Source organism: Bubalus kerabau, chromosome 18 (genome assembly GCF_029407905.1).
Source record: "Bubalus kerabau isolate K-KA32 ecotype Philippines breed swamp buffalo chromosome 18, PCC_UOA_SB_1v2, whole genome shotgun sequence".
NCBI classification, from domain to species: Eukaryota; Metazoa; Chordata; class Mammalia; order Artiodactyla; family Bovidae; genus Bubalus; species Bubalus kerabau.
Genome location: NC_073641.1, coordinates 10271947 through 10298889, shown reverse-complemented (window position 1 = coordinate 10298889; position 26943 = coordinate 10271947). Strand labels below are relative to the sequence as shown.

General features: G+C 44.5%; 2 long non-coding RNA genes across 2 annotated transcripts; one reads left to right on the top strand and one right to left on the bottom strand.

The window, feature by feature from the left end:
* LOC129632833 (uncharacterized) lies at positions 1–25909 on the bottom strand. Its single transcript, XR_008704686.1, has 3 exons — positions 25796–25909; positions 22401–22498; positions 1–115 (listed from the first exon to the last, which is right to left on the bottom strand). It is a non-coding gene; the product is annotated as an uncharacterized LOC129632833 (long non-coding RNA).
* On the top strand, positions 9675–14277 carry LOC129632832 (uncharacterized). The gene is made up of 4 exons (XR_008704685.1): positions 9675–9759; positions 9866–10024; positions 10629–10788; positions 13793–14277. It is a non-coding gene; the product is annotated as an uncharacterized LOC129632832 (long non-coding RNA).
* Positions 25910–26943: the final 1034 nt, after the last annotated feature.

Genomic DNA, 26943 nt, shown 5'->3' with positions numbered 1-26943 from the left:
CCTCAGTGGGGCAGATTTTCATGTTCTCCCCAAGAGTTACCAGGACTGTGGTGAGACTTGGGCATCACATCTTCTGGGTCTTCAAATCCCCATCACTCATTGCATCCTCAAAGGACTATGGGGAGCCCAGAGGGAAATGGGAGAAGGTGAGTAGGTGGACCAAACCAAGCAGAATAAGCAGAGACCTTGCCGATTGCTGACTCCATCACTCTCTGTTGTTATGACCTTCATTTCCCCATCTGTACAATGGGCAGCAGCACCTGCCTCTCAGGATGACTGGGGAAATCAGATGGAGCATATACTAAGCCCTTTGCTACTGTTGCTTCCCTGGTGGCTCAGCTGGTAAAGAATCCACCCGCAATGCAGGAGACCTAGGTTTGATCCCTGGGTTGGGAAGATCCCCACTCCAGTATTCTGGCCTGGAGAATTCCATGGATTGTATAGTCCGTGGGGCCACAAAGAGTCGGACACGACTGAGCAACTTTCGCTTTGCTGCTGTTAGTTCTCTCTTCTCCCTTCCCTTCCTCTCATCTTTTGACCTCAAAGCAACCCCAGGGAAGGAAAGGAAGGGAAATCAGAGGAGATTTTTAGATTTGGAAAGCTATCTAAAGGTATTCACAAGAGATCATTGAGTAAAAAGACAGGCAATAAGCTAGCATTGTCTGGTTCCATTTATGCAACATCACACACAGATCCATTTCCATCAGAAACGTTTAGAAGGACATTCACCAAAATAAAAGTGGTGGTTTTCTTCAAATGGTAGGCTTTCAGGTGATTATTACCTAGTTCTTCATACTTTTATGATTTTTTTTTTTACAATGCATGTATCTCTTTTTAAAAAAATTTAAAGCCTAAATTTTTAGCCTAAAATGTAAATTTAAAGCCTAAAATGTAAAACACAAGGATCCAGAATAAGAGTGGTTGGTTTAGATGTCTAAAGGTGAAATGCATAACATTGTATTAGGACACAGGGCAAAGTTATGACCATCAGACGTAAGCTCAAAAAATAGCTGTCCCCAGTATAAACAGGTCTAGCCTCTTCAAGAATCATTTAACAATATTAAGCAGAACTGAAAATCCATATTCTGAACAATTCTATTTTTTGGTTATACTGCTGAGAACTGAGAGAAACTCTCTAAACTCACATCTGCCAACTGCAGCATTGTAAATAACAGTGAAAACCTGAAATAATGCCAGGGGCCATTGTCCTAGTCTGTTTGGGCTGCTATGATAAAAATCCCTTAAACGGGGTGGCTTCTAAACAACAAACATTTATTTCTCACAGTCTGAAGGCTGGGAAATTCGAGATCATGACAACTGCTGAGCAGATCTGGTATCTGCTGAGAGCAGATGACTCATATGTTATTGGGCAGAACTAGTCACTTGTCCCATCCCACTGCAAGGAGTTCTTTCAAATGAAAATAGGGCTAATTTATGTTGCTATTATTCTTTAAAAGCAGTCATATGTAGCTTTGTCTAAACATGGGAAATCAGATTCATGGTATGTTTTCAATCTTTTTTTTTTTAATGGGTTAAAGGATCTTGCAATAAATTCTGAGTCTGTTTAGTAAGCTCATTGTTATGCAAAGAAATTACACTCAGAAGCAGGAAGCTGCTTTATTTGCTTAAGAAATCGTTTCACTAACCCAGACAGTGACAAAGTAGATTTCTGAAACTTCTAGGGCCCAGGACCACTGTGGAAAATAGGTATCTGACCTCACACTTCCTTCTACTTCCACATAAGTTTATTTCTATGTTTATTCCTGCTATTCTAAAAGACCAAAGTCCATCCTAGCCAGTACATTTCCCTATTTCTGTCTCCACCTAATCTTACAGATTCATTCTTAGCTTTGTTTTCCATTATTCATTTTCATATGTTTCAGTTCAGTTCAGTCGCTCAGTCGTGTCCTACTCTTTGAGACCCCATGAATCGCAGCACGCCAGGCCTCCCTGTCCATCACCAACTCCCAGAGTTCACTCAAACACATGTCCTTCGAGTCGGTGATGCCATCCAGCCATCTCATCCTCTGTCGTCCCCTTCTCCTCCTGCCCCCAATCCCTCCCAGCATCAGGGTCTTCTCCAATGAGTCAACTCTTTGCATGAGGTGGCCAAAGTATTAGAGTTTCAGCTTTAGCATCAGTCCTTCCAATGAACACCCAAGACTGATCTCCTTTTAGGATGGACTGGTTGGATCTCCTTGCAGTCCAAGGAACTCTCAAGAGTCTTCTCCAGCACCACAGTTCAAAAGTATCAATTTTTCGGCGCTCAGCTCTTCACAGTCCAACTCTCACATCCATACATGACCACTGGAAAAACCATAGCCTTGACTAGAAGGACCTTTCTTGGCAAAGTAATGTCTCTGCTTTTGAATATGCTATCTAGGTTGGTCATAACTTTCCTTCCAAGGAGTAAGCGTCTTTTAATTTCATGGCTGCAGTCACCATCTGCAGTGATTTTGGAGCCCACAAAAATAAAGTCAGCCACTGTTTCCACTGTTTCCCCATCTATTTGCCATGAAGTGATGGGACTGGATGCCATCATCTTCATTTTCTGAATGTTGAGTTTTAAGCCAACTTTTTCACTCTCCTCTTTCACCTTCATCGAGAGGCTTTTAAGTTCCTCTTCACTTTCTGCCATAAGGGTGGTGTCATCTGCATATCTGAGGTGATTGATATTTCTCCCGGCAACCTTGATTCCAGCTTGTGCTTCTTCCAGCCCAGCGTTTCTCATGATGTACTCTGCATAGAAGTTAAATAAGCAGGGTGACAATATACAGCCTTGACGTACTCCTTTTCCTATTTGGAACCAGTCTGCTGTTCCATGTCCAGTTCTAACTGTTGCTTCCTGACCTGCATACAGGTTTCTCAAGAGGCAGGTCAGGTGGTCTGGTATTCCCACCTCTTTCAGAATTTTCCACAGTTTATTGTGATCCACACAGTTAAAGGCTTTGGCATAGTCAATAAAGCAGAAATAGATGTTTTTCTGGAACTCTCTTGCTTTTTCGATGATTCATATGTTTAATTGTTATTAAAACGTTCTGCATATATCTACAAGGCATCTTGCCTTGGGACTGCCCTGATGACTCAGTGGTAAAGAATTTGCCTGCAATGCAAGAGATGTGGGTTTGATCCCTGAGTGGGGAAGATTCCCTGGAGAAGGAAATGACAACCCATTTCAGTATTCTTATCTGGGAAATCCCATGGACAGAGGAGCCTGGCGGGCTATAGTCCATGGGGTTGCAAAGAGTCATACACGACTGAGCAACTAACACTTTCTTAGCATGACTTAATGGCTAAACAACAATATCTTGCCTTGGAGTTGCCAAAATCCTCGATTAATTAAAGAACCCAAGTCTCACATTATGGCGCCATGTTGTGGGCAAAGCAAACAGCTGGAGAAAAAAGTGCTCCTCTGAATCTGAACACCCTTCAGTCAAAACAGCGCCAGGCGAGCAGAGGAGCCTCTCTGCGGCAATTGTATTATAAGGAACTGTTAGGTCACTCTGACTGGGAAGAAGCAGTTGAGATGCCTTATGTGGAGAGCCTCCCTGCCTCCACCAGAGGACAAACTCATGCTGAGCTTGTTTTCACCTTTCATACCCTGTGGATTCTGGTTCTGTCTGTGAGGCAGCCATTGCCAGCCCTCCAGTAAAACCAGGGTTCCTCTCTCCATCATTTCCCCCAGGCCATAGGGCAGGATGATCCTTCCTTCTTGGAGCCCTTGACCAGCCTCTCTTTGCACCTGTCCCTCTTTGATTATTTCTTGGCGACTCTTTCAGCCTCCAGTTTCTCCCACATCCAGAGTCCCCTGCCCTTCACTTTCCTGGGACTCTGAGTACTTCCCTCAAAACTGCAGCAGCTCCCCCTACAGGGCAAAGGAGGAAACTCGGTGGGACTCCAGAACCTTCTCCAAAAGCATCCAAACCCACACCTCTATTTCCCCCACTTTTTCCTGCACAGACCTCCAGCCACGCTGTGACAGGGTCTGTTTCTGGGTGGAGGGTAGGCGGGAGGGTCATTTGGCTCAAATCCATTTTCACAGGAGGGCTTCCCAGGTGGCACTAGTGGTAAAGAACCCGTCTGCCAATGCAGGAGATGTGAGAGATGAGGGTTCGATCCCTAGGCTGGGAGGATTCCCTGGAGGAGGGCATGGCAACCCACTCCAGTATTCTTGCCTGGAGAATCCTATGGACAGAGGAGCCTTGTGGGGTTGCAAAGAGTTGGACACGACTGAAGTGACTAAGCATGCACCATTTTCATAGAGTCTCAAAGTTAGACTTATGACATAATCTGCACATCAGGTTCTGCATAGAGTCTCAGAGATAAACTGACAGATGTACACATGCAATTTTACGTTAGGTTCTGTTGTATGTATGTGTGTGAGGCACGCACACGTGCTCGCATGCTCACTCATGTCCAACTCTTTGTAACCCCATGAACTGTAGCCCTACCAGCTGAGCCATCAGGGAAGCCCTAGGTCCTGTTACTAGACTATCTAAATTAATATATATTAAATAAATTCTGATTTTTTGGTAATTGTAAACATAATTATTTCTTTAAAGCACAATTATCTAGCATTATATTAAAATAATTAATTGCTCAGTGAAGACATATTATAAAATGACCACAAAGGTTATCACTCTGTTAAGCATTTTTCCTTTTTCTGGGAAGGGTGGGGCTGGGATTCATTTCTTAGCATCCAGAATTTTTTTTTCCTTTAATGTCCTTTAATGACTTTTCTTGTCTCTACTTTCTCCCCTCCTTCCCCAAATAATCACCAAGATCCCCCTGCCCAGAGTTCTGTTCTTTCTGCCAAGCTCAGGCCAGGTTCCTGCTAGGCTCAGCTGTCACCTCCCAACTTTCTTGGCCCTCCCATGACGGCTTAGGTCACTGAACTGCAGTGAGGAGTGCCAGCCCTTCTTTGGGCTTGGCATAATCACCTTGAACTTCACATTGTCTTTCTTCTTGTGCAGTCATGTCTTTCCAACTAAACTGAAAGCCAGGGCTGTACCCCACCCTCCCTTCTGGTATTCACAGCTCCCCTCAGTGTGCCTGGAACCCCATCAGCCCCACAGTAAATGCCCTAGAAGCCCTTCTCAGGCTCCAGAGGGTCCAGCTCACTGTGCCTGATTGCGAACTCCTCTTAGGGAATGTCCTTTAGCATTCTTAACCAGAGGTCCTTGGGTGGGCTTTGGGGATGGGGGCTCCATGAACCCTGCAAAACTGTGCAAAATCTTCTGTGCATGTGGAGTTTTATAACGAGAGCATTCTAACTTTTGTCAGAATCTCAAAAGGACCTGTGACCTAAAAACATGAACTCCTGCCTGAGGTGCCCGGTCAGTATCAGCACAGAAATGAATGGAAGAACTCAGCAGTCTCATCCATAAACTGGGAGGAATGAGGGGGGCCTGTATGGGAGGGGTCCTCAAGAAATAGCAATTGTTAGTATACCTGACCTAGTCCCAGAAATGCCTCGCAGGGAGGAGTCCCCCAATGCCTTAGTTCAGGGGTTCCCAAACTTGGGTAGTTATCAGAATCACCTGGGGGGCTTGAAACATACAAATTCCTGTCCTCCATTCCAAGACCAAAAGCAGAGATAGCCTCCAGGGGAGAGAAGGAGTTCTGCATCTTTATCAACTCTTCCTGGCGCTTCTGAGAATCAGCCAGGTCTGGGGGTCTGCCCTCCGTGCTCCCCAGCCCTGCACCCCAGCCTCCGTGAGGCAGCCTCAACCCTGCCTTTCCTCATTAGGGGAAGTACATGTGTTTAAGGAAACTGCCCAAGCATCCAAGGGAACAGCAGGCTGCGAGAGTCTTTCAGAACAAGGAATGAAGTATCTTTATAATTATATCCAGGCCTATATTTAGACCCTGGCTCATATGACCTCTTGAACTTCAAATAAATACCTATCTTGTGCCTTGTTTAAACAGGTGTAACAATATCAGGGGATCCCAGATTCATCCAGGCAGGAAGGCAGCTCCCACAGCTGTCAGAAAGCACACTGCCCCTTCACTCCTCACAAGAGGAAAAGCTAATTATACTGTCATAGAGCAGAATAAATGTACAGTGCCTGCCCCCGAGCTCTCTGAACCACTCAGGGCTGCTCTCTCTCGGCAGGATTCAGGACCGCTCGGTTCGTATATGCTCAGATGTGTTAGAAGCCAGTACAGCAGGGTGATTTGGGGTTGGTGAGGTCTGTGGTCCCCAGAACGCTTCCACTCTCCACAAACACACACCCTCACACACACTTGTGCACACACACTCTCCTATGTGAATGTACAACTCCCATGCATACCCATGGAACACTTACATACTCTCACACATGCACACCCATGCACACTCACATTCTCTCTCTCACACACACACAAACATACCTTCTCTGATACCACAGCACTTCCACCCAAGCATGAGAATTTACTTCCCCAGACCCTAGACTTCTGTCCCCTCTCCAAATGTCAGGGACTTTCCTGAATACAGCACTTAATAACTAGTCAAGCACTTAATCCTGATGAAGCATGTCTCCTGTCTGGGAACACCCCTCTCCCCCAGGATCCTGGGCAGAGTGGGACGGCAGGGCAGCCTATGGGCCCCTGCTGCTCTCTCAGAGTGTGGGCGGCTCTCACAGAGTGTGGACTGAGGCTCCACCTGCTCTTCCAAGTGGGGTGCTCTGAAACCCCCGAGGCTTTGTCTCAGCAGAGCTAACATATCCAGACAAGCACATGTCATGGCGCCTGCATCCACACAGCTCAGGTCAAGGATACAACCTGCCTAGCTGGGGTCCTGCGGTGGTCCTGACTGACATTAGGAATCACCTGGGTGTGACCAGTACCTTGACACCCCCGGCCCCGCCACAAGGGGTGTGGCTCACATGGCTGGGCTGGGGCCCCGACAAGGACAGGTTTTTCTAGTTTCTTGGGTGTTTTGAATGTGTGGCCAGGATGGAGAACCACTGAATCTAGGCAAAGGGTACAGCAGCCAGATCACTTCCTGGTGCCTCACCCCTCCCCAAGGCGTGGGGCGTAGGAACAGCTGACAGAGGGTGGAGATCTGGTCAGGTGAGAGGAGCTCTGAATCCCCTGCTCCTGCACGCTGAGATGAACTCAGAGTGTGAACTCACTCTGTGAGCCCATAAACCAGCACACAGACCTGAGCAGTAAGTGAACCTAAAGCCAGTGTCAAGTTAAGATGTCCTGATTATGCTTCTAGGCAAAGGCTCAACTCCAACCTTTTTTTATTTTTGCAACTGAAAGAAGCTTTCCAAGCAGCAGCTTTGACTGTGATCTGCCACCTACCATGTCAGCAAAAGGCATTCCTCTGGCCGGAGGAGAGTGAGTATTCCTGTGGATGGAACACCATGGCATTGAAGAACAGTGGCTACTCTCTGAGAAGGGGCCTAAAGCTAAGTTGCAAGAAACAGCAAGGGCTTTGGAGGTGGTTGATGTGGAACTGGTGTCCCTTCTTTCTGCCTATCAGCCCCTGGTGTGTGACCCAGGGGCTGGTGCTGTGCTATGCTGAGCCTCAGCCTCATCCTTGGTAAGAACTTACATAACAATACCCACCACCCAAGGTTCTTGCTGGTTTATCAGTGACTAGTCCAGGCCTTGCCTTGGTGTAGGTGGCAGCAGAGAAAAGACAAATGATAACTACTGAAGAAAAATCAAAAGGGGATACTATTTCATTCCTTGTGTTGTACCAAAGTGTTCCCATCACATCCAAAAGGTTACTCTCTCCTCAAGTCACATAAACAATTAAGTTAATGGACAGTACTGGTTTTCTGATACCGTTGTAACAAATTACCACAAATTTAATGGCTTGTGTTTGTGTGTGCCAAGTCGCTTCTGTTGTGTCTGACTCTTTGCAACCCTATGGACTGTAGCCCACCAAGCTCCTCTGTTCATGGGATTTTCCAGGCAAGAATACTGAAGTGGCTTGCCATTTCCTTCTCGAGAGGATCTTCCCGACCCAGGGATTGAACTCATGTCTCTTACGTCTCCTGCACTGGCAGGAAGGTTCTTTAACACTAGCACCACCTGGGAAGCCCAGTGGCTTAAAGTCATGCAAATGTTTTATCTGACAGTTCTGGAAGTCAGAAGTCTGCAGTGGGGCTTGCTGGGCTAAAATCAAGATGTCAGTAGGACTGTGTTCCTTCTGGAGGTTTTGGGGGAGGTTCCACCCCCGTGACTTCTCCATCTTCTAGAGGCTTCCAGCATTCTCTGGTTCTGGGGCTCTTCCTCCATCTTCAAGGGCAGCACTTTTCTATTTTCAAATCTCTCTCTGACTCTGACTCTTTCAGTTTTGCGATCATCACTGCCTTTCTACTGGGCTCACCCAGACGATCCAGAAAAATCTCCCCATCTCAAGATCCTTGGTTTAACCACATCTGTAAAGTCCCATTTGCTCTGTACATTCACAGGTTCTAGGGATTAGGAAGCAGGCCCTTTTGAAGGCAATTATTCTGCCTACTATATAGAAAGTGAAAAAGTGTTTGTCACTCAGTCGTGTCTGACTCTTTGTGACCCCATGGACTGTAGCCCACCAGGCTCCTCTGTCCATGGAATTCTCCAGGCAAGAACTGGAGTGAGGGAACCATTCCCTTCGCCAGAGGATCTTTCTGACCCAGGAATGGAACTCAAGTCTCCTGCGTTGCAGGCATTCTTTACCTTCTGAGACACCAGGGAAGCTCATTATACAGGAAGAGCTTTGTCAGTTGTTTATTTTTTATGTTCGTCAGGTTTTTCTCCAACCTTTGATACATGCTCTCAGTTACCTGGCAGCAAATGCTGGCAGAAGGTTAAAAAAATTGCTGAGGGCTTCCCTGGTGGCTCAGTGGTAAAGAATCTATCTGCCTGCCAATGCAGGAGACACGGGTTTGATCCCTGACCCGGGAAGATTGCCCATGCAGCGAAACAGCTAAGCCCACGCGCCCCTGAGCCTGTGCACTAAAGCTGCCAGCACCGAGGCCCTTGCATCCTGGAGCCAACTACTGAAATCCTCGCGCCTTAGAGCCCGCACTGCACAACAAGAAAAGCCACCACAGCAAGAAGCCCTAGCACCGAAACGAGAGAGCAGCCCCCGGCTTGGCGCAACTAGAGAAAGCCCGCGATGCAAGAGCCCGCACAGCCAAAAACAAACAAACAAGTAAATAAATTTAAATTGCTGAAAAAATTAAATTAGCATCACCAAAATATTCAGAAACTGCTAATCAGAGACTTCAATAGTTTCTTTTGTGTGCGTGTGTGTGAACCTGTAACTCGTGGTTGTGATTTCAATGTATAGTACATGGCATAGTTTTTGCTTGTAAAATTACTCCTAGAACACTTGAGGGGACTGATCGGCGACACGGTGTCAGGACGACTCTGACTTGGCAGGCACTCTAACCTCTTTCAAGTCTGAGGATGGCCCCAGGGCCTGCCAAGCTTATGACTTAACAAGATCACTCCTCTCCGGAGCGGGGGACCATTGGCAAGCTCGGCCAGGAAGGCAAGACCAGAATTGAATATGCAGCAGAGCTCTTCTGTTCTTCAAGTGAGCTGAGAACTCAAATCTGGAGTTTGGATAGGAAATTGGGACTCAGTGGGAGGTCTGTGAGGGTGGAGGATGATGTGCTTCCAGGCTTTCAAAACACAAAACAGGTGGTTTTCAGTGGTGCTGGCTGGCTGGGGGAGAGGAGGGGAGGGGTGAATACCAAGTAGGCAGGCTTCTGGAAGGGTGGGGCCCCAGGCTGGAGCCTGGGCCGGCTGCCTGAGAATAGAGAGTGACAGGTGAGGGCTCTGAACCTCCGTGCTGGGGGGCCTCCAGGAAATCCCAGGACTGTCAAGAAATTCGGGGAAGAACCTTGACCCCAGCCTGGAAAATGCTTTTTTTCAGGCTCAGAGACCATCAGGTGGGGAGTGCACAAAAGTGGGAACCCAACCAAACCAGAGGTTCACCCCCCGCCCCGCACAAAGAGGAGGACCAAGGAGCAGAGTGGTGGGAACCCGTGCTCCTAAAGAAGCAGCAGTGATGTGGGCCACAAGGAAGCGGAAGGTGCGAGCCCCAGCCAGAGGCAGGCTCAGCCAAGTCGGACAGGCTTTAATTATTTTAGGGTCAGAAGTCTGTGCTGGGTAAACACGCCAGATGTTTATGCTTTTGTATATTTTGATCTCTTGTTTGTTTTACTTGTTGTTGATGATGATGTTGTTGTTTTAGTAAAACTCTAAATAAGAAAAGGGTAATGGGGTCCTTGCTTTTGTCTGGGAAGGCCCAGGGGAAGAATCAAGGAAAATCCTTGTGTAGCTGAGGCCCCTGGTGAGGTGAAGCCCAGAAACGTGACAAATCTCAACCCCAGAAGTGGCTGCTCTCGAATCTCCCGGGGAGTCTTTAATTACCTCTTCCACACGTGGCTTGAGTGAGGGAAATGGTGACACGGTGGGCATGGGGACAGCAAGAGCAGGCACCAAAGCGGACAGCTAGTTATGTCCCATCCCACTGACACAGAAGGCCAGACAGCAGTGCTTTTTTTAAGTAGCTTGGCCAACAGCGCAAAATGCCTCCTGGCTCACCAAAGGGCCGAGGCTGCCCATTTGCCCTTACCCTCTCTAGTTCTTACACAAACAACAGAATGAATAGAAATCTACATTCTTCCCAACAGACCTGCCTGACACCAATTAACACTCCTCAAGGAAACTCGAAGATGTCTTCAACGCGAAGACTGGGATGTGTTCTTTGAACGACTGTTCTCACGCCCTGCAAGGCAACCAGGCTCAAGATGGCAAATGGCAACACTGGTTAAGCGATCCCGCGGGCAAGGGGTAAATCTGTGCACAGAGCGTGGTCCAAGGGCCCCCATTCCCTTCCTACTCCATCAGACCATCAAAACCTCTCAGTCAGGCGTGTAGCAAATGGGTGTCCTAGGACTGGCCACTGAACGATAGTCCCAAAACACACATTCCAACCTCTTGTCCAGAGAATACCCCCACTGATCACATTAGAGGTAAGCAGGGGGCGCAGCAGTGGGGAGAAGGGGTGGGTAATTTATTCAGGAGCTGGAAGCTGAGAAACAGATTTGGTAAGCAAATACTTCAAAGCCCACTAGAGAACTCCCATAAAACACAGGCCCTCTGAAGCAACCCAGGAGTGATTTAAATCCACTTGGAATTTCAAGGGGGAAGGAGTAAGACTTATCAACTCTGTTCAGAGCCTCATGAATAATTTCACCTGACACCGGACACTGAACCAGCAGAAATCTAGGATGTACAAAGAAAAACAGGCTTCCCACTAACCTTTGTTACTCACGTCTTATTCCTAAGTGGGAAACCAGGGTGAGTGAAGCCCAGACAGGAAGCTCACCGTGTTCAGACACATTATATTTTGTCCTTGTGAGAGAAGTCTTAGATGGGAAACATTTTTTGGCAACCGAAACTGGGCTGGCTGGATCGGCTAAGGGAAAGGGTGTGCACCCACGTCCTTCGGGATGTGGAAGTCGTTTGCAACTCTCTCTAGGCTAGCAGAGGCAGTGAGTGGGAAGGGGGCTTAACATGAAATAAATACCTAAGCCCTGATCTGCAGAGGCGCCGTCTGTTCTGGTTCCTCCTGTCGCGCTAAACCGCAGGTTGCACACGCCCCCTATCTCCTACCTCCACGCTGCAGATCCCCTGCGCTCCTGCGATAGAGGATCAAGTTATTTCAACTAGGTGGCCGCCCTGGCGCTGGGAGAGGGTTCCCCCGCTTGTCCTCTTTGTTCTGGATGGAAGGAGCATGTGGGACGGTTGCCGGAACCTTCTCGAAGATCTCAGGGGGCCTGGGTCCCGCGGGAATCCCTTCTGTCCCTTTCACAGCACAGCCTTTCCACCCAGTACCCGCCGTCGAGGTGGCAGCGGCGGCGGTGACTCCGGCTGGCCAGGGCCGAGGAGCGGCCGCGCTGCTCTGCCCGCGATGGCCGCAGGAGGGCAGGACAGAGAGACCGCGGGCACGGGCCGCCGCGGAGCCCGGGCGCGCGCCGAGTGCGGGACGCGCGGAGATGGCGCGCGTGCTCGGGCCCTGAGCCCTGGGAGCGACCCGCCAGGCCCTGGCGTCTGCTAGGGAGTGAGGGGGCTGGGACGGCCGAGGGGTCCCGCCGCCCCGAGAGCCGGGGGACAGTCACCGCAGCCTCTGACGGGAAGGCCGCCCTGGGGAGGAAGGTGGCCAGCATCGCTCATCATCCCTCTCTGCTCAGAGCCGAACTGCCTTCCTGGCATCTGATGACCGCGTATGCTCCCTGCCTCCAGGCCTCGTTTTGCAGAAACTGAGGCCTGGAGGTGACATGAGTCTAAAGGACATAGTTTAGACCATAAATCAGTTCTGCTAATCCTGAGCTCTGTGGTCCAGAAAGTTTAAATTCAGGAGGCAGCTTCTCATATCTAATTGCATGGACTCCATTTTTCTGTTTTCCCTGACCGTGGCCCCTCCCCGTCAGCTCTCTTCTTTTTTAGTACAAACTTCTGCACATTTCCATCATTCACACCAAGAACTTCAGGTCAGCCCAGTTCTCCTCCCTTCATCAGTTCGACTCCATTTCCCTTCATCAAATCATCTCCATTTCTCTTTTTCTTCCTGCTTCCAAATGTAGTCCTGACACGTTCGAGCCAGCACCAGCCAAAAGAACTAGTCCAGAGAGCTCCAACTCAAATGGAAATGGCCCTGGAAAGGAAGGCAGGGGAACAGTAAGCCCATCAAAAATCAGATTGCATCTTTGTGGGTACTGAGTAGGCATTAAATTGTTCAATAAAATATTCTTGTCTTAAAAACTTTATCCTAAAATGACTTGCATTGGTTTGTTTCACCGATATTTATTTTGGAATGTCAGATAGCTTTACAAAGTGTAAACTTTTTATGTTCATTGAAAGTAGACCTGGATTCTAAAGGCTGGTGAAACACTGCAGTTCTGACATTAATGAATTGCCGAGTTAGAAATAATAAGCACGGACAGGTGCTAGAAGGCTAAAGTGAAGGCCAGTGGGATTCACAAAGGAGTCCTAGAAACAGAATCTTGGTCTTCTTCCTTCCTCATCCTGTGAGTAGTCTTCCCCTGGGGAGAGCCCTTGAGTCAGTCCACTGCCTTGGGGCTATGAACCCAGAGAGGAGCCTTCTGAGTCCAGCCTGGTCTTGTTCATCTTGGGTGAACACACAGCTGCTCCAACTGGGCAGAGAGCAGTGATTGGAGGGTGGTAGCTTTACGGAGTAGAACCGCCTGGCTCTGCCTGGAAACCAGCCCAGGTCTCCCAAGGCAAGGCTCCGGGGCTGCTTCTTTCTTCTGCTAGGACTCTGTCACCTTCTAATTCCTCGGCGTCTGCTTTTCTAGCTTGGCAGTGGCCCAGGCCCCTGATTTTCCACTCTTCTTTCTGCTGACTTTTTTCCTGGCAGTTTGGCTGATTCATTAACATCTCCATCACAGTGTAGGCAAGAGAACGGGGAGCTTAGAACTCCAGGCAGTCTTACTCTTCTTAATGGTCCTCCTAGTGCTGGGCTTGGTGGGAAAAGAGCCATGCTGTTGGCTAAAATGGGATTTGGGGATTATCTGTGGATTTAATCTAGACTTCTCACATCTACCATTTCCACAAATAATTAGAGATTACTAGATACATTTAGAGGTTGCATTAGCCTTAAAGAATTTGGAGAAAATCTAAATAGGCTTAAAAACCATCTTGGAGTCCAGAATGTTAAGCTCTGTGCTCCAGATAATTAACATTTTTAAGTACCACCCTGCTCCCCTGAGCTAAAATCTCTCCTAGGTAACTTAATTTACTTAACACATTTTAAATTTGATGTATTTTGTAGGAAGGGTGAGCTGAATAGGAAAGCAGTGGGTGCAGTACAGCTGTGTTAAGAGAGAGAAGACCAGCAGCATTGGCAACTGGCAACTTCTGTTTTCCAAAGATGTATGCTGATCCCAGAGGTTTGAGAAGAGTTTTTATTATTAACATATGTGAAAGACCAGCATGTGGAAGGCAGTTCCTAGAACCATGCCCTCTCTGTGAGTATGAGTGCACGAACTCTCCACCTGGTGAACACACTGGCCAGCGAGTAGGTGATGCTTAGAGAGGGAGCATGGCCCTTCCTTGGGCTCAGAGGGCTCCTTCCAGAGAGCTTGAGCGGAGGCAGCAGCATTCTTTTGATTATTCTCTTCCCAGTGGGAGTCCTGCATTAGCACTGACATGAAAATGGCATCCCATTACTGCAGGATGGTTGAGAATATGATGATAACCGGAACGTGTGCCTCTGTAGGATTTGAGTTTTCAAGGCAATTTCATATGTTATCTTATTTTACCTTTGTAATAACTGTGAGGTAAGAAAGACAAATATTATCATCTCCATTTCTTTCTGATGAGGAGACTTAGCCACAGTCTAAGAAAGCTAGTAAAAAAAAAAAAATTGCAAAGCATAATTAGAACCTTCTGACACCTCCCTCCGCATACTTAAAGTTTTGTAAAAAAAAAACACAGCTTCTCATTTGACTACATTACCATGCCTGCTATATGTTCTTTAAATGTCCACTACATCCAAGCATGCTAATTTCATACCAGTTAAATTATGCAAATTACACTCATGAAAAAATTTTGTGTCATTTTTAACACTGCATCTCTTTTGGAATACTATTATTGTAATACTTCCCACTAATTGTATTTCTTCTCCCTAATAATCAGTAAGGTGTTAATCTAGCCATGTGGGATAATTTCCTGAAGTCACTTAAAGTCACTTGTAAAATATCACCTGGTATTCCCTTTATCCCATGGATTTTCTTCCCCATCACTAGAATCGCGTGCACACTGAGATAATCCTCAAAGACAAGGGTCAAGATCACAAACTACTGAACAATCTATGACACAAGTAGAATGTTTAGTGTATCTATAACTATAAATGTTTATATCTATATTTTTAGAATGATTGATAAAAAAAATGATCTGATATAACCCACATGGAGATAGTCCAATTCATGCTCAAAAAACCATTTCAGCTTTTTTCCATCAGTGCCATTCACAGGTTAGAAGACCAACTTTGCAGGGAACACCCCAAAGTATTTCCTTAAACCTCTGCCAACCTAGGGGGAGAAGGAGTGAAGATATTACATAAATATCTCCATCAAGGTCTTGGATAGAGTCGCATAATGGCCGTATATGGTGAAAGGTAGATTTTCTCTTGTGACTATATTCTTGGTATATGTTAAAATGTATATGTCTCCATTTCTGCCCCCAAGAAGCTGGTGCACAGATGTTTGGTGCTGGGGTGGCGGAAGCACTGCTGAATACAGTTGACATGATGTCTCATAAGCCTCTAGAATGTGCTTAAAAGGCAGTGTTCAGAATGAGGCCCCTAACCCTCTTTGACGTAATTGTCTTTCTTTGGAGTCACATCTTGAAGAAAAGCATGAGGATTTGGAAAGGGAATTAATTTTCTCAACTAGACTTACTATTTTCTCCCTACACTTCATAGTAATCCTTTAAACTCAAAAAATTCAGCTAATTATGGATTTCTACCTGAATAACGCTGCCATCTGAGTGGCTGCCCGTCACTGTTTCTGGTTTCTGACCCCCTGTCAGGCCGATTCTGCCTGATTTCACTCATGTGCTGCTGCTTTTTATAATCTGAACATTATTTCCACTCAGATGTCTTCAACCTTGCAGAGAACCTAAGAATTTGAAAAGCGCGGGGGCCGGGGGTGGGGGGGGGGCTCGTAACTGTTTTTTGAGTAATGATCATTTTGTGTTATTCTATTTTTTTTGCTGCCAAAAGCATACTCTGAGAAAAACATTTGAAAAAATAAACAAAAGTCTTAGTTTAAAACTAAATACTCTAACTTACATTTTAAAAATAGAGCTTAGGCAGTCTTTCTGGTAATTATGATTTCCCTTTTTCTATGCTCAATAAATTCTATTACAATATATTTTGAAATGTAGGACGTTGAATCTAGGGCATTAAAGAAGTTAAAAGGCTTTGAGGGGATTTTAAAAGATCCAGCTTCCTAATATGTAAAATGGAACCAGGAAAGACTTCACGGTGTTTAATTTTTTTTTTCCCCTATCTTCTAAACGCAGTAATCTCTAACCACCACTTGATCACTGGAGATTTATATTCACAATAATTTATGTCAACTTATATCTGGGACTCTTTTTTTTTTTTTTTAACAACATTTGGCAGCCAACTTCTAGTGGAAATGAGAATGTTTCACATTAGTCAGCAGCCCTCTTAAATTATTTCGTGAAATAATTTACGGTGGATTACAAATTCTTATATGGCATTTAAAGTTAATGATTAGGTAGAGAGATACATCAAAAGTATGATTAGTCACATATGTACCTGACTCGCATGGTTTTAACTCTATGTGTGTTTTATAAGAATTGCTTTTTAAAAAGATATTTGGGGGCTTGTATATTTTATGTTTTTTAAATTTTTAAAGGAAAAGAAAAATAGATATGCATGCTCTTATAAACACTCTTCTCTAATTAAAAGTCCATAACATTATTTTCTACTTCACCATGGCCATTGATGGCATAGGTACTGGTGTGTGGTCTGAAACTACAAGAACTGACCTTGTTAAAGATCTCTTCCATCATCACTTCAAGTCAAGATTTACAAATACTAATAAAATATGAGATTTTCCATGAAAATTGTAATGTCTCTTTTTCATTGCAAAGAATCAGTAATGAAGTGATGTACCCCAACAGAACAAGAAATGAAATGAAGCCCAGAGTTCCTCCTGCTAATCTGTGAATGTATGTTTATAAAAGTGTGTTGTTCAGTTGTGTCCAACTCTTTGTGACACCATGACTATAGCCGACCAAGCTCTTCTGTCTATGGGATTTCCCAAGCAAGAATACTGGAGTGGATTGCCATTCTCTTCTCCAGGGGATCTTCTTGACTCAGGGAATGAACTGACATACCCCAACAGAGCAAGAAACGAAATGAAACCCAGAATTACTCCTGCTAATCTGAGAATGAACTAGTTTCAACTCATTTTCATTCTTCTACATAGTTATGGTTAACACTTTTAGAAATTTCTTTGTTCAGTTGTTTTTTTTAATCACCCAGGACAGTAAGATGTGGAAGAATGGCTGTGAAACTGGTTGAAATTTTACTCTTTTGTATCTCAGATATTTATTTTTCTCTTCCTCTCTCTTTCTATTTAAGAGTGGTTTTCTTAACTATTTATGATTCATTTCATGAAAGCCTACGTTTTTTCTGAGGGTACTAAAAAGTCTTAAAGTGATTTTAGAGACTAGCAGCAACAAGGAACTATTATCCTTCATCCTTAAAGTCATTGTCAATAGCCTACAACCTGCAATAAACTGTTAAAAAAGGAATTTATGGGGGCTGTATTATCCTCCTGAAATAATGTTGTTACAAGTCCTCCCTTGTCAGTCATCTGCAGGATTCATGTGCTTGATCTCAAACAAAGGGAGGGTCTGGATCCACACAGAGGCTCATGGCAAATTACCCAGGGAGGGCCTGACTTGATAGGCCCGATGCCCTTCGTCACCTTTTCAAAGCAACAGAGTAATAGCCACACGTGTGTTTTATCCCGATGGCACTAAAAGGTACCTGTTTGTAAGGCAGGGTTAGAATTACAGAATTAGAAAAATATTTGCATGCCTGATAACAGTAAATTATGTGGGAGTGTCTGGGGGGCATTGGGGGAGTTCTAGGCAGGACTTTAGAAAGACAATCACAAGCATCCTATGCATACTTAAAGTTGCACATCAACTCTTCGTTCTGCTAAGTTTTTCCTCCACCTCTCCTTGTCCCACGAGCATGTTCCTTTGCTGAAGCTGAGTCAGTGTGGCAAGCCCCTTGGGGAGAGAGAAGGAGAGAGCATTCTATGTGCTGCTGAGTGTGGTGTAGGCTGGGGAAGTGGAGCCAGTGAGTGGCAGAAGGGACAGAATTAGTCACCAGTGGCTGGATTAGCCTGAAGGTGCAGGATGACTGAAGGCAGAGGGTCCACCTTGGAGAGACAGCTATAGAGAATGAAGAATGAGACTGTGCGTGGCGAAGGATGCGAAATGGTCAAGGAGGTGGACAGAGAGGAGGAGGGAGGAAGTGGAGGAGAAAGGAGGCAAAGACATGAAAATGGCTCGATTTGATTCCAAGAGCTGAAGATAGAAAGTTCCATGTTCTAAACCTTAATAATATAAATCATCATTCCCTGAAGACAGTAATAGAATTTCACTGGTAAAATAATGGCTTTCTTTAAAAAAAAATTATGTTGTCCCTTAAAATGTAAAAAAAAAAAAGAAAAAGGCTCTCCAAGGTTTGGGTGTATAGTGCTTAATAGTCAATGCTAAAGCAAAGGAAATTGGTTTGACAATGAGAATAAAAATGAGAAACTAAGAACCATCACTTCTAGGACATTAATTTACATAAGCCGACTCTAACATGCTGTGCTGCTCATTATTTGGTTTAGAAAGTTATCAGAAGCATATGTTGAGTATGTTTTGAAAGCCAGCTTGCTTCCTTCTGTGAAGCAATGTCTGGAGTTAGTGCCTATGGAAAACAGAATAGCATACATACGACTTTAATCCCATTATTTTGGAAACTTAGGAAAGCTTCGGTATCATTTAAGATGGTTGGTTTTCTTATTTTGTGTACTTAGACAAACATTAATGACTTTATTTAGGAAAAACTTATATACATTTAGAAAACTGAAAATCAAAATCTAGAATTCAAATTGTCACTGAATACAAAACTCGAATTTGTAATTCGAGTCTCCATATAAATGACATCTGTTACCATTTCCTTATAGGATTACCTCTAAGGTTTAGCAAGAGCTTTCTAAAACTCATCTCCAGAGGAAACTCTAAACTCTGCTAAAATATTGTTACACAAATTCATAAATGAAAGACCTAATAAAATAAATATTGGGAAAGAACAAATATTTGCCATCTGCCAAAATAATTCTAATTTATATTAATAACCTGTTTAGATTTTTGTTCAAAATTACAGAGTAGCCACTAGTAACTAACATTTATAAAATAATAGCTTGTGTAAGAGTCCCTGCCCTTCACTTAATCACCCAATAAGTCCAAGCTGGAATATTTTCAGCAGCATTTATCAGACATCACTTTTACGTGATTGAAACTATCAGTGACAGTCTTTTAGTAGACTATCTGCTTTTTGTCAAAATATTGCTCTAGAAATCATCCCGCTTTGAAGTGCCATGTATTACATCTGCAATCATGCTGTCAAAATAAAATGTATTTAAGACAAAAGGAAGATAATTTCTTAATTAAGTGTAACAAAAAAGCACAGAAGACTATGTTCATTCTAGTTCTAGAATTATCTGTAAATTACCAGAGTAGAGGAAACTCAAATAAGGGGCCTTCTGGTCGAAAGATGGAAAAACCACTGAAAACTTATGAGAACTTGTCATTGTATGAGAAAAATAAAATGCAATCAAAATATGATTTTCTAAAATGTGTTCTTAATTAGCACCTTGGCTCTCTGTGGTTCTGTAAATATAAATAAATAGAAAGCTAAGACCTTCATTTCTTCTTGACTTCAAGCTTAGTTACAACACTCCTAAATGAAAACACAGTTTTCTGGTATTGTTGATGTCAAGGGAGGTGAAGAAAAGAGATGCAAGAATTCTAGGAAAGGCTGTGGAGGGTGGCAAAGGATGGCGGGAGTAGTTACGGGTGAGCTGGGGAGTGTGGCTTTGCCTCAGGCTGCCCCTCATCCTGACCCACTGACCACTCTTTGCTAAGAGACCATTTGGGACAAGTGGAGCTGCTAATGTGGGTTCATTATTACCCAAAACACCAGTGCTACCAGCAACGCTGCTGTTACCCCTTGGTGACAATAAAACGCTGAAATGAGCAGTTGTTGAACCATAAAATGTTAGGGCTGGAAGAAATATTAAAATGGGTCTCTCTGGGTACAGGGTCCAACTGATTGGGGGGCTAAACTCAGAACAGAGTACTCTTGACCCTCAAGCCACAGGCACTTTAATATGTAAATATCAGAAATTAGCTTAGTCAAGGAGTTAGAGGTTATAACATATTTGGCAGGATTTATACAGCAGGAGCAGAGAAGGCAATGGCACCCCACTCCAGTCCTCTTGCCTGGAAAATCCCATGGGCAGAGGAGCCTGGTAGGCTGCAGTCCATGGGGTCGCTAAGAGTTGGACACGACTGAGCGACTTCACTTTCACTTTTTCACTTTCATGCATTGGAGAAGGCAATGGCAACCCACTCCAGTGTTCTTGCCTGGAGAATCCCAGGGGCAGGAGAACCTGGTGGGCTGATGTCTGTGGGGTCACATAGAGTCGGACATGACTGAAGTGACCTAGCAGCAGCAGCAGCATACAGCAGGAGAAAGGGATGACAGAGGATGAGATGGTCAGATGACATCATTGACTCAGTGGACATGAGTTTGAGCAAACTCCAGGAAATAGTGAAGGACAGGGAAGCCTGGCATGCTGCAGTCCATGGGGTTGCAGTCAGACACGACTGAGTGACTGAACAACAACAGCAACATCTAAGTATTTCATGGTTGTCCATATTATAAATTTGAGTCCAACTCCCTAGAATCTCAAATTAAACCCGGAGCACCTTTGCCTCATCTGAGCCCATAAAAATATAATGTGAACCATACAAATGATTTAAAAGTTTCTAGTAGTTACATTTTCAAAAGTGAAAAGAAAGCAGTGAAATTAATTTAAATAATAGTATATTATTGGACTTCCCAGGTGGTGCTAGTGGTAAAGAACCCACCTGCCAATGCAATTAGATTTAGGACACAGAGTTTGATCCCTGGGTCAGGAAGATCCCCTAGAGGAGGAAATGGCAACCCACTCCAGTATTCTTTTCTGGAGAATCCCGCGGACAGCGGAGCCTGGCGGGCTTCGGTCCACAGGGTTGCACAGAGTCTGACGCAACTGAAGTGACTTAGCACAGCATGGCACCAAATAACCCCGAAACTTAACTTAAAAAACACATGTAGACTTAGCAACAACAAAATTGCTGCTCACTCGCTCTGGGTCAGCTTGTATAGCAGCTTAGCTGGGTGGTGCTGGCTCTGGGCTTCCCCTGAGTGGGCAGTCAAGCTAGGGGTCTTGCTACATCATCTAAAGCACTGACCAGGACAGGAGGGTCCACTTCCTAGCAAGGCCATGGCCTGCAGCTGGATTCTCCAGGGCCTCTCTTCTCCATCTGGCATCTTCAGCACGAGAATCTGTTCTTCACTGATAACTGGGCTCTGAGGTTATCAGTGAGAAACAGAGAGAGAAACAGGGAGGGAGCAAGCTAACAAGGGAGAGACGGAGAACCCAAGAAAGGTGCTCTGGTCTTTCTTCTTCTATCACTCCTGCCAAATTCTATGCATTAGAATTGAGCCAGTAATTCCAACATACTTTCTAGGAGAGGGGATTACATATGGGTATGAAGAGCTGGGCTTCCCTGGTAGCTCAGCTGGTAAAGAATCTGCCTGCAACGCAGGAAACCACGAGAGTGACCTGCGTTCCATCCCTGGGTTGGAAAGATCCCCTGGAGAAGGGAACAGCTACACAGTCCAGTATTCTGGCCTGGAGAATTCCATGGACAGAGGAGCCTGGCAGGCCACAGTCCATGGGGTCACAAAGAGTCAGACACAACTGAGCAACTTTCACTTTCACTTTCATGATTAGCAGGAGGCTGGGATCATTAGCAGTCACCTTAGAAGCAGCTATCACAAATATATTTTACCCCAATATGTCTAAAGTACTATTTCATATACACTGAGTGTAAAATGATGGAGATGTTGCACATTCTTTTCTTTCATACCAAGCTGTGAAAATCCAGTATGTTTTATGCTTATGGTATGTATCAACTTGGACAAGCTACGCCTGAAGCAGCAGTATTCACATGTGGCCAGAGGCGACTGTAAGACAGCCCACATCTAGATGCTCTGAAGCGACCTGAAGACCCAAAGACCCTAACTCAGGGGCTCTTCCTTAACAGGAACTTAAATGATTTTAGTCATCCATCAGACATGCCTACCATGGTACAAGATGTGGGGAAGCCCAAATCAGTAACTGCCCGAAAGGAACTCAGCCAGTCAAGTAAGAATTTAAATTCTGAGTCTACAGCAACCATACTGGACCTACCTCAGAGAGCTCCCGCCTGTGAAGGGTTCTGGAATAAAGCAGAGCTCAGACTTTCCACAGTCCTGGGAAAGGTGAGTGACCCAGTGTCTATCTGGCCCAGCCAGAGCCTCCAACAATGACCACACACATCATTTAGTCCTAGGTCCAACCTGAGGCCATGTCCCCAGGCCTGAGCTGGAGCCCATATGTTGGCCTGAAATCTGATTTGCCTTGGACATGGAACAAGTTAAATATTTGTTTAACTCAGTACATTGTACTTTCCACTATTCTCCACAAGCAGGGCCTATAAGAGAAGAAAGATGTAGGGAGTACCTTAACTCTTTCAGACTTCTTGGGTGCTTTGGAGAGGGCTCTGTAGAAATGCTGGTACATGTCCTGATTGCACGAAGCTTCATATATATGTGACTAATCTATGTCAAGAAAAAAATGCCCATAATTATTTTACCATCAATGAATCGGGGAGAATTATTTTTAGTGTATTCTCTGCCCTAACTCTGATAGTGCAAATTTTTTTGCTTTTGCGGAATGTACATGTGTATTTGACTTGCATCTTTTCACATGAAGTATGTCCTGAAGTGTATTTGTGGTAAGTTATAAGCATTTTGAGAGTATAACTCCATGTAGCCAGGGCCTAATAGAAGAACTTCCCATCCCCCTAAATAGCACTTAAATGTTATTTATTAATGGTGATACACCTGGCAGTCCAGTTTTAAAATTTCACATTCCATTTGGGGAAAATGCAGTATAGTTTTCATTAGCAGTAGAGGAAAACAGCTTCTGGTTTTCTACCAATGTAAACATTAGTAATTTATTTTATTCATTTTATTTTTCTTCAAGTTTTTTTGTAATATAATTGACATTAAGCACTGTACAAGTTTAAGGTGTAGAACATAATGATTTGACTTAACACATATCATGAAATGATATACCACAATAAATTGAGTGAACAGTCATCTCAAATAGATACAAAATTAAAGAAATAGAAAACAATTTTTTTCCTTGTGATGAGAATTCTTAGGATTTATTCTGTTAACAATTTTCATATATAACATGTAGCAGTATTAATTATATTTATCATGTTGTATAACACATTATATCCCCAGTACTTATTTATTTTATAACTGGAAGCTTGTACCTTTTGACTCTCTTCATCCAGTCTCCTCTTCCTGCAACCCCAACCTCTGGTAACCTCAAATGTGATCTCTTTTTCTATGAGTTTGTTTTTGAAGTATAATTGATCTCAAAACTATGTTAGTTTCTGATACACAGTATAGTGAATTCCATATTTCTATATATTTCAAAAGGATCACCATGATATCTAGTTACCATCTGTCACTATACAAACATATTATGTAATTATTGACTGTACTCCCCACACTATATATGTCATACCAGTGACTCATTTACTTTGCAAGGAACTTTGTATTGCTTAATCTCCCTCCTCTATTTCTCTTCTTCCTCCATACCCCTCCCCTCTGGGAACCACCTGCTTGTTCTCTGAGTCTATGACACTGTTTCTGCTTTGATGTATTCATTTGTTTTCTAGATTCCACATATAAGTGAAATCATACATTTGTCTTTCTCTTTGTGACTTGTGCGTGCTAAGTCACTTCGGTTGTGTCCAACTCTTTGCGACTCTATGGACTATGGTCTCACTTAGCATAATACCCTCTAGATCTACTCTTATTGTTAAAAATCACAAGATTCCATTTTTTTGTGGCTGGGTAATATTCCATTATGTGTATGTGTCTATGTGTATGGGGGGGAATAGATATAGAGATAGATAGATCTCACATCTTCTTTATCCATTCATCTATTGATGCACATTTAGGTTGTTTGCATATCTTGGCTTTTGTATTTAGTGCTGCAATGAAATAGGGGTACAACTATCTTTTCTAATTAGTGTTTTCATTTTCTTCATATAAATGTCCAGGAGTGGAATTGCTGGACTGTGTGGTAGCTCTACTTTTAGTTTTTTAAGGAATCTCCATATTGTTTTTCAGAGTGACTGCACCCGTTTATATTCCCACCAAGAGTACATGAGGGTTAGTAGTCATTTATTTTAAAGTTAGAGGAAAACCCATGCCTGTCTCAATGGGAAGAAATCAATTTCATTCAGCTGGTGTCTGGAAAAATGATCTTGAACAGCTTATTTTTTTGTCTTCATAAAATTATTGTTTAGAAAAAATAAAACTGAAGACAGTTTCAAGTAAAGGACACAAATAAAACAATATACTTCCTACATACAAAGCCCTTCTTCAAATTATCATATATGCATAAACTGTTTCATCAATGTTATAGTAGTTGCATCTTTAAAATAAGATGTCTTTGTGCCATGTGGACACAATTAAAAAAAAATGATGATACATCTCCTTTCTGTGTTTAATAACATCAAGATTTTGGTTGAGCTGCCATAGGCTAGGGCTCAACCATACAACCTGGAAAAACATTCAGGGCGTCTGGAACATAGAAAAATCCCCAAAGCTGTTTGGCTGGAATTTGAATGGTGAAATTAAAGCTTCTGTTCTGTGTAAATCTGTCCAGATTTAGTGTTTTACAGCATCAGGTACTGCTCTGGGAGCCAAGAACTGACTGTGTCTAAGGCTTCCTCCAAGAAAAGGAGCCCCTATGCCCTGAAGTCAGGTTATATTAGAGAAAAAAAGAATTGTAAGCATTCCATTGTAAATACGATTTATGTTAATAAGTGATATCTTTTCATGTGTAGAACGATTACATTCTAAAAGTACAGTTTGCTCCTGTTTTAAATAAAAAGTAAAAGAAAATAGTATTTTAATTGGCCTTTGAGAAGACCAGCATTCTCAGGCATGGCATATGTGATGGGATACATGACTATTTTCCCAGTTTTAGAATGCAAATTTGAGTCCACAGTATATACTCAAATATACACGTATCTATATATCAGTGGATGCACATACTGCATGCATGTAATGTGCATAGGAACAATGGCTTTAAAAAAAATCTGTATTTTGTATTTAAAAATTATAGATTTTCTTATCATTAATTCTAATATATCCCACAAAACACGTTTCATTGCTGTAGTAGCGCAGACAATGTGAAGGTAATATGCAGCTCTTTGGAGAAAGAGAGAAAGTGGGTAACATCTTTTAGCCTTTCCATTTGAACTTGGGTTTGCTTCTTAAAAGGAGAAGCGGGGTGGGCGAGTGCCAGCCATCGCCCAGGTCTCAGTTCCTCGGAGGGTTTCCCCGGCCTAGTTTGGCGGAAAAGGGGTCTTCCCAGCCCTGAAAAGCTCTTGTTCGCTGCCCTCTACCCTCACCACCCGGCCCACCTCGCCGCACGAATGCGGAGACGCCGGCCCTCCTCTGGGTCTTGAGCCCGTGGCTTCCGGAGCCTTCCCGGCGGGAGCTGACCAGACTCGCGGGCTCCCTGGACCTGCATGGCGCCCCTCTCCCGGGGACTCGCGCGGCAACCGCAGCGGGTCGCAAGCCACGCTGGGAGACCCGGGGTGCGCGGCAGCCTTCGGGGCGACCCGGAAGGCCCTGGTCGCCCTGCTCTCCCGGGTCGCGGGGTCAGAACAGGGGTGGAGGGGGCGCTCGTCGAAGCCTCGGGGGCTCTACACGGGAGAGGCGCTCCACGCTCGGGTCTCCCCGCTCAGACCTTCCACGGGGAGCTCCTTTAAGTCTCCCAAACTCCTAGGGATATTCGTAAATTACGCCGAAACCCCTCACCTCTCAATCTGAGTCCACGCGGACCCCACGCCTCGTAGAACCGGCCGGCGTCCACACTGGTCGGAACGGTCTGGTGGCCTCCCCAGCGGGGACTTACTTGGGGGGTAAATATATTTTTTAAACTCCAAAGCGAATTTATCATCAAATTTAGGAGGCTTAAACTTCACTTGCAGATCCCTTCCAAATCCCTGAGAAGGGCACTAGCAAGTTTGGGTTCCGATTTGTGATATTTATTTAACTCACCCTCCCAACCCCCGCCCGGTCCAAGCTCAGACCCGCACCTCCCCGGGCAGACCGCCTGCTTGGCCCCTGCGGCCGCTGCTGTCGAGGACCTGCCTTCCTCCTGCTTCATGCCCTTTGGTTTCCAAGCTGTGTGGGGTGCGGCCCCGCAGGCGTGAAGTGTGGAGGAACTCCCCAACGCCAAACTGACCAAACTGACCAAACTGACGTTTGCGGGGCACCGCTTCAGATTCTGACGTCATTTTCACACCTTTTTTTTCCGGTTTGTCTCGCCTATTTTGAGCCCACCAAGGGAACAGGCCCACAAGGCAACTTTAGCGGAAGTGTAATTCCAAGGAAGTATAGATTCGATGGAAGTTCTCATTTTCCTCAGAATCTACTTTTTGTTTGTGTTTTTCTTCTTCTTCTTGGTATCATAATTTCATCTCTTGGCCAAAGTTCTGAAATTGAATATTAAATTTCATGGGTTTTATATGTTGTTGAAACCAGTATGGCGTGATGAAATATATGCAGTATTAAATCTCAAAAACAAAGCAAAACAAAACCTCAAACCAAAGCCTTCTCTTTAGGGCAGCCTGATGAAGCAGCTGGAGAGAGAAGAGGAAGGATTTCAGAATCACAAGAAAGGAGCAGAAAGGTCTCCCTAGCTGTCATCAGAGTCTTCTCCCCTTCCCCCAGAACAAATAAATAAAGCGTTGCTTGCCTCTAAACTTGAAGACTAACCTGAAAAGTGTGCCCTTGTCAGAAAATTCAGATAGCATCACCCACTTCTACGGAAGGAAGCTTCACAAAGCAAGACTTACAAAAATATTTCCTGACTTTTATACTCAGGAGGAAGGTGGGATAGCTCATTCTTTCACGTCAGAGAAACACACCACTTTCCCTCATTTAGAATCTTCCCAAGTATT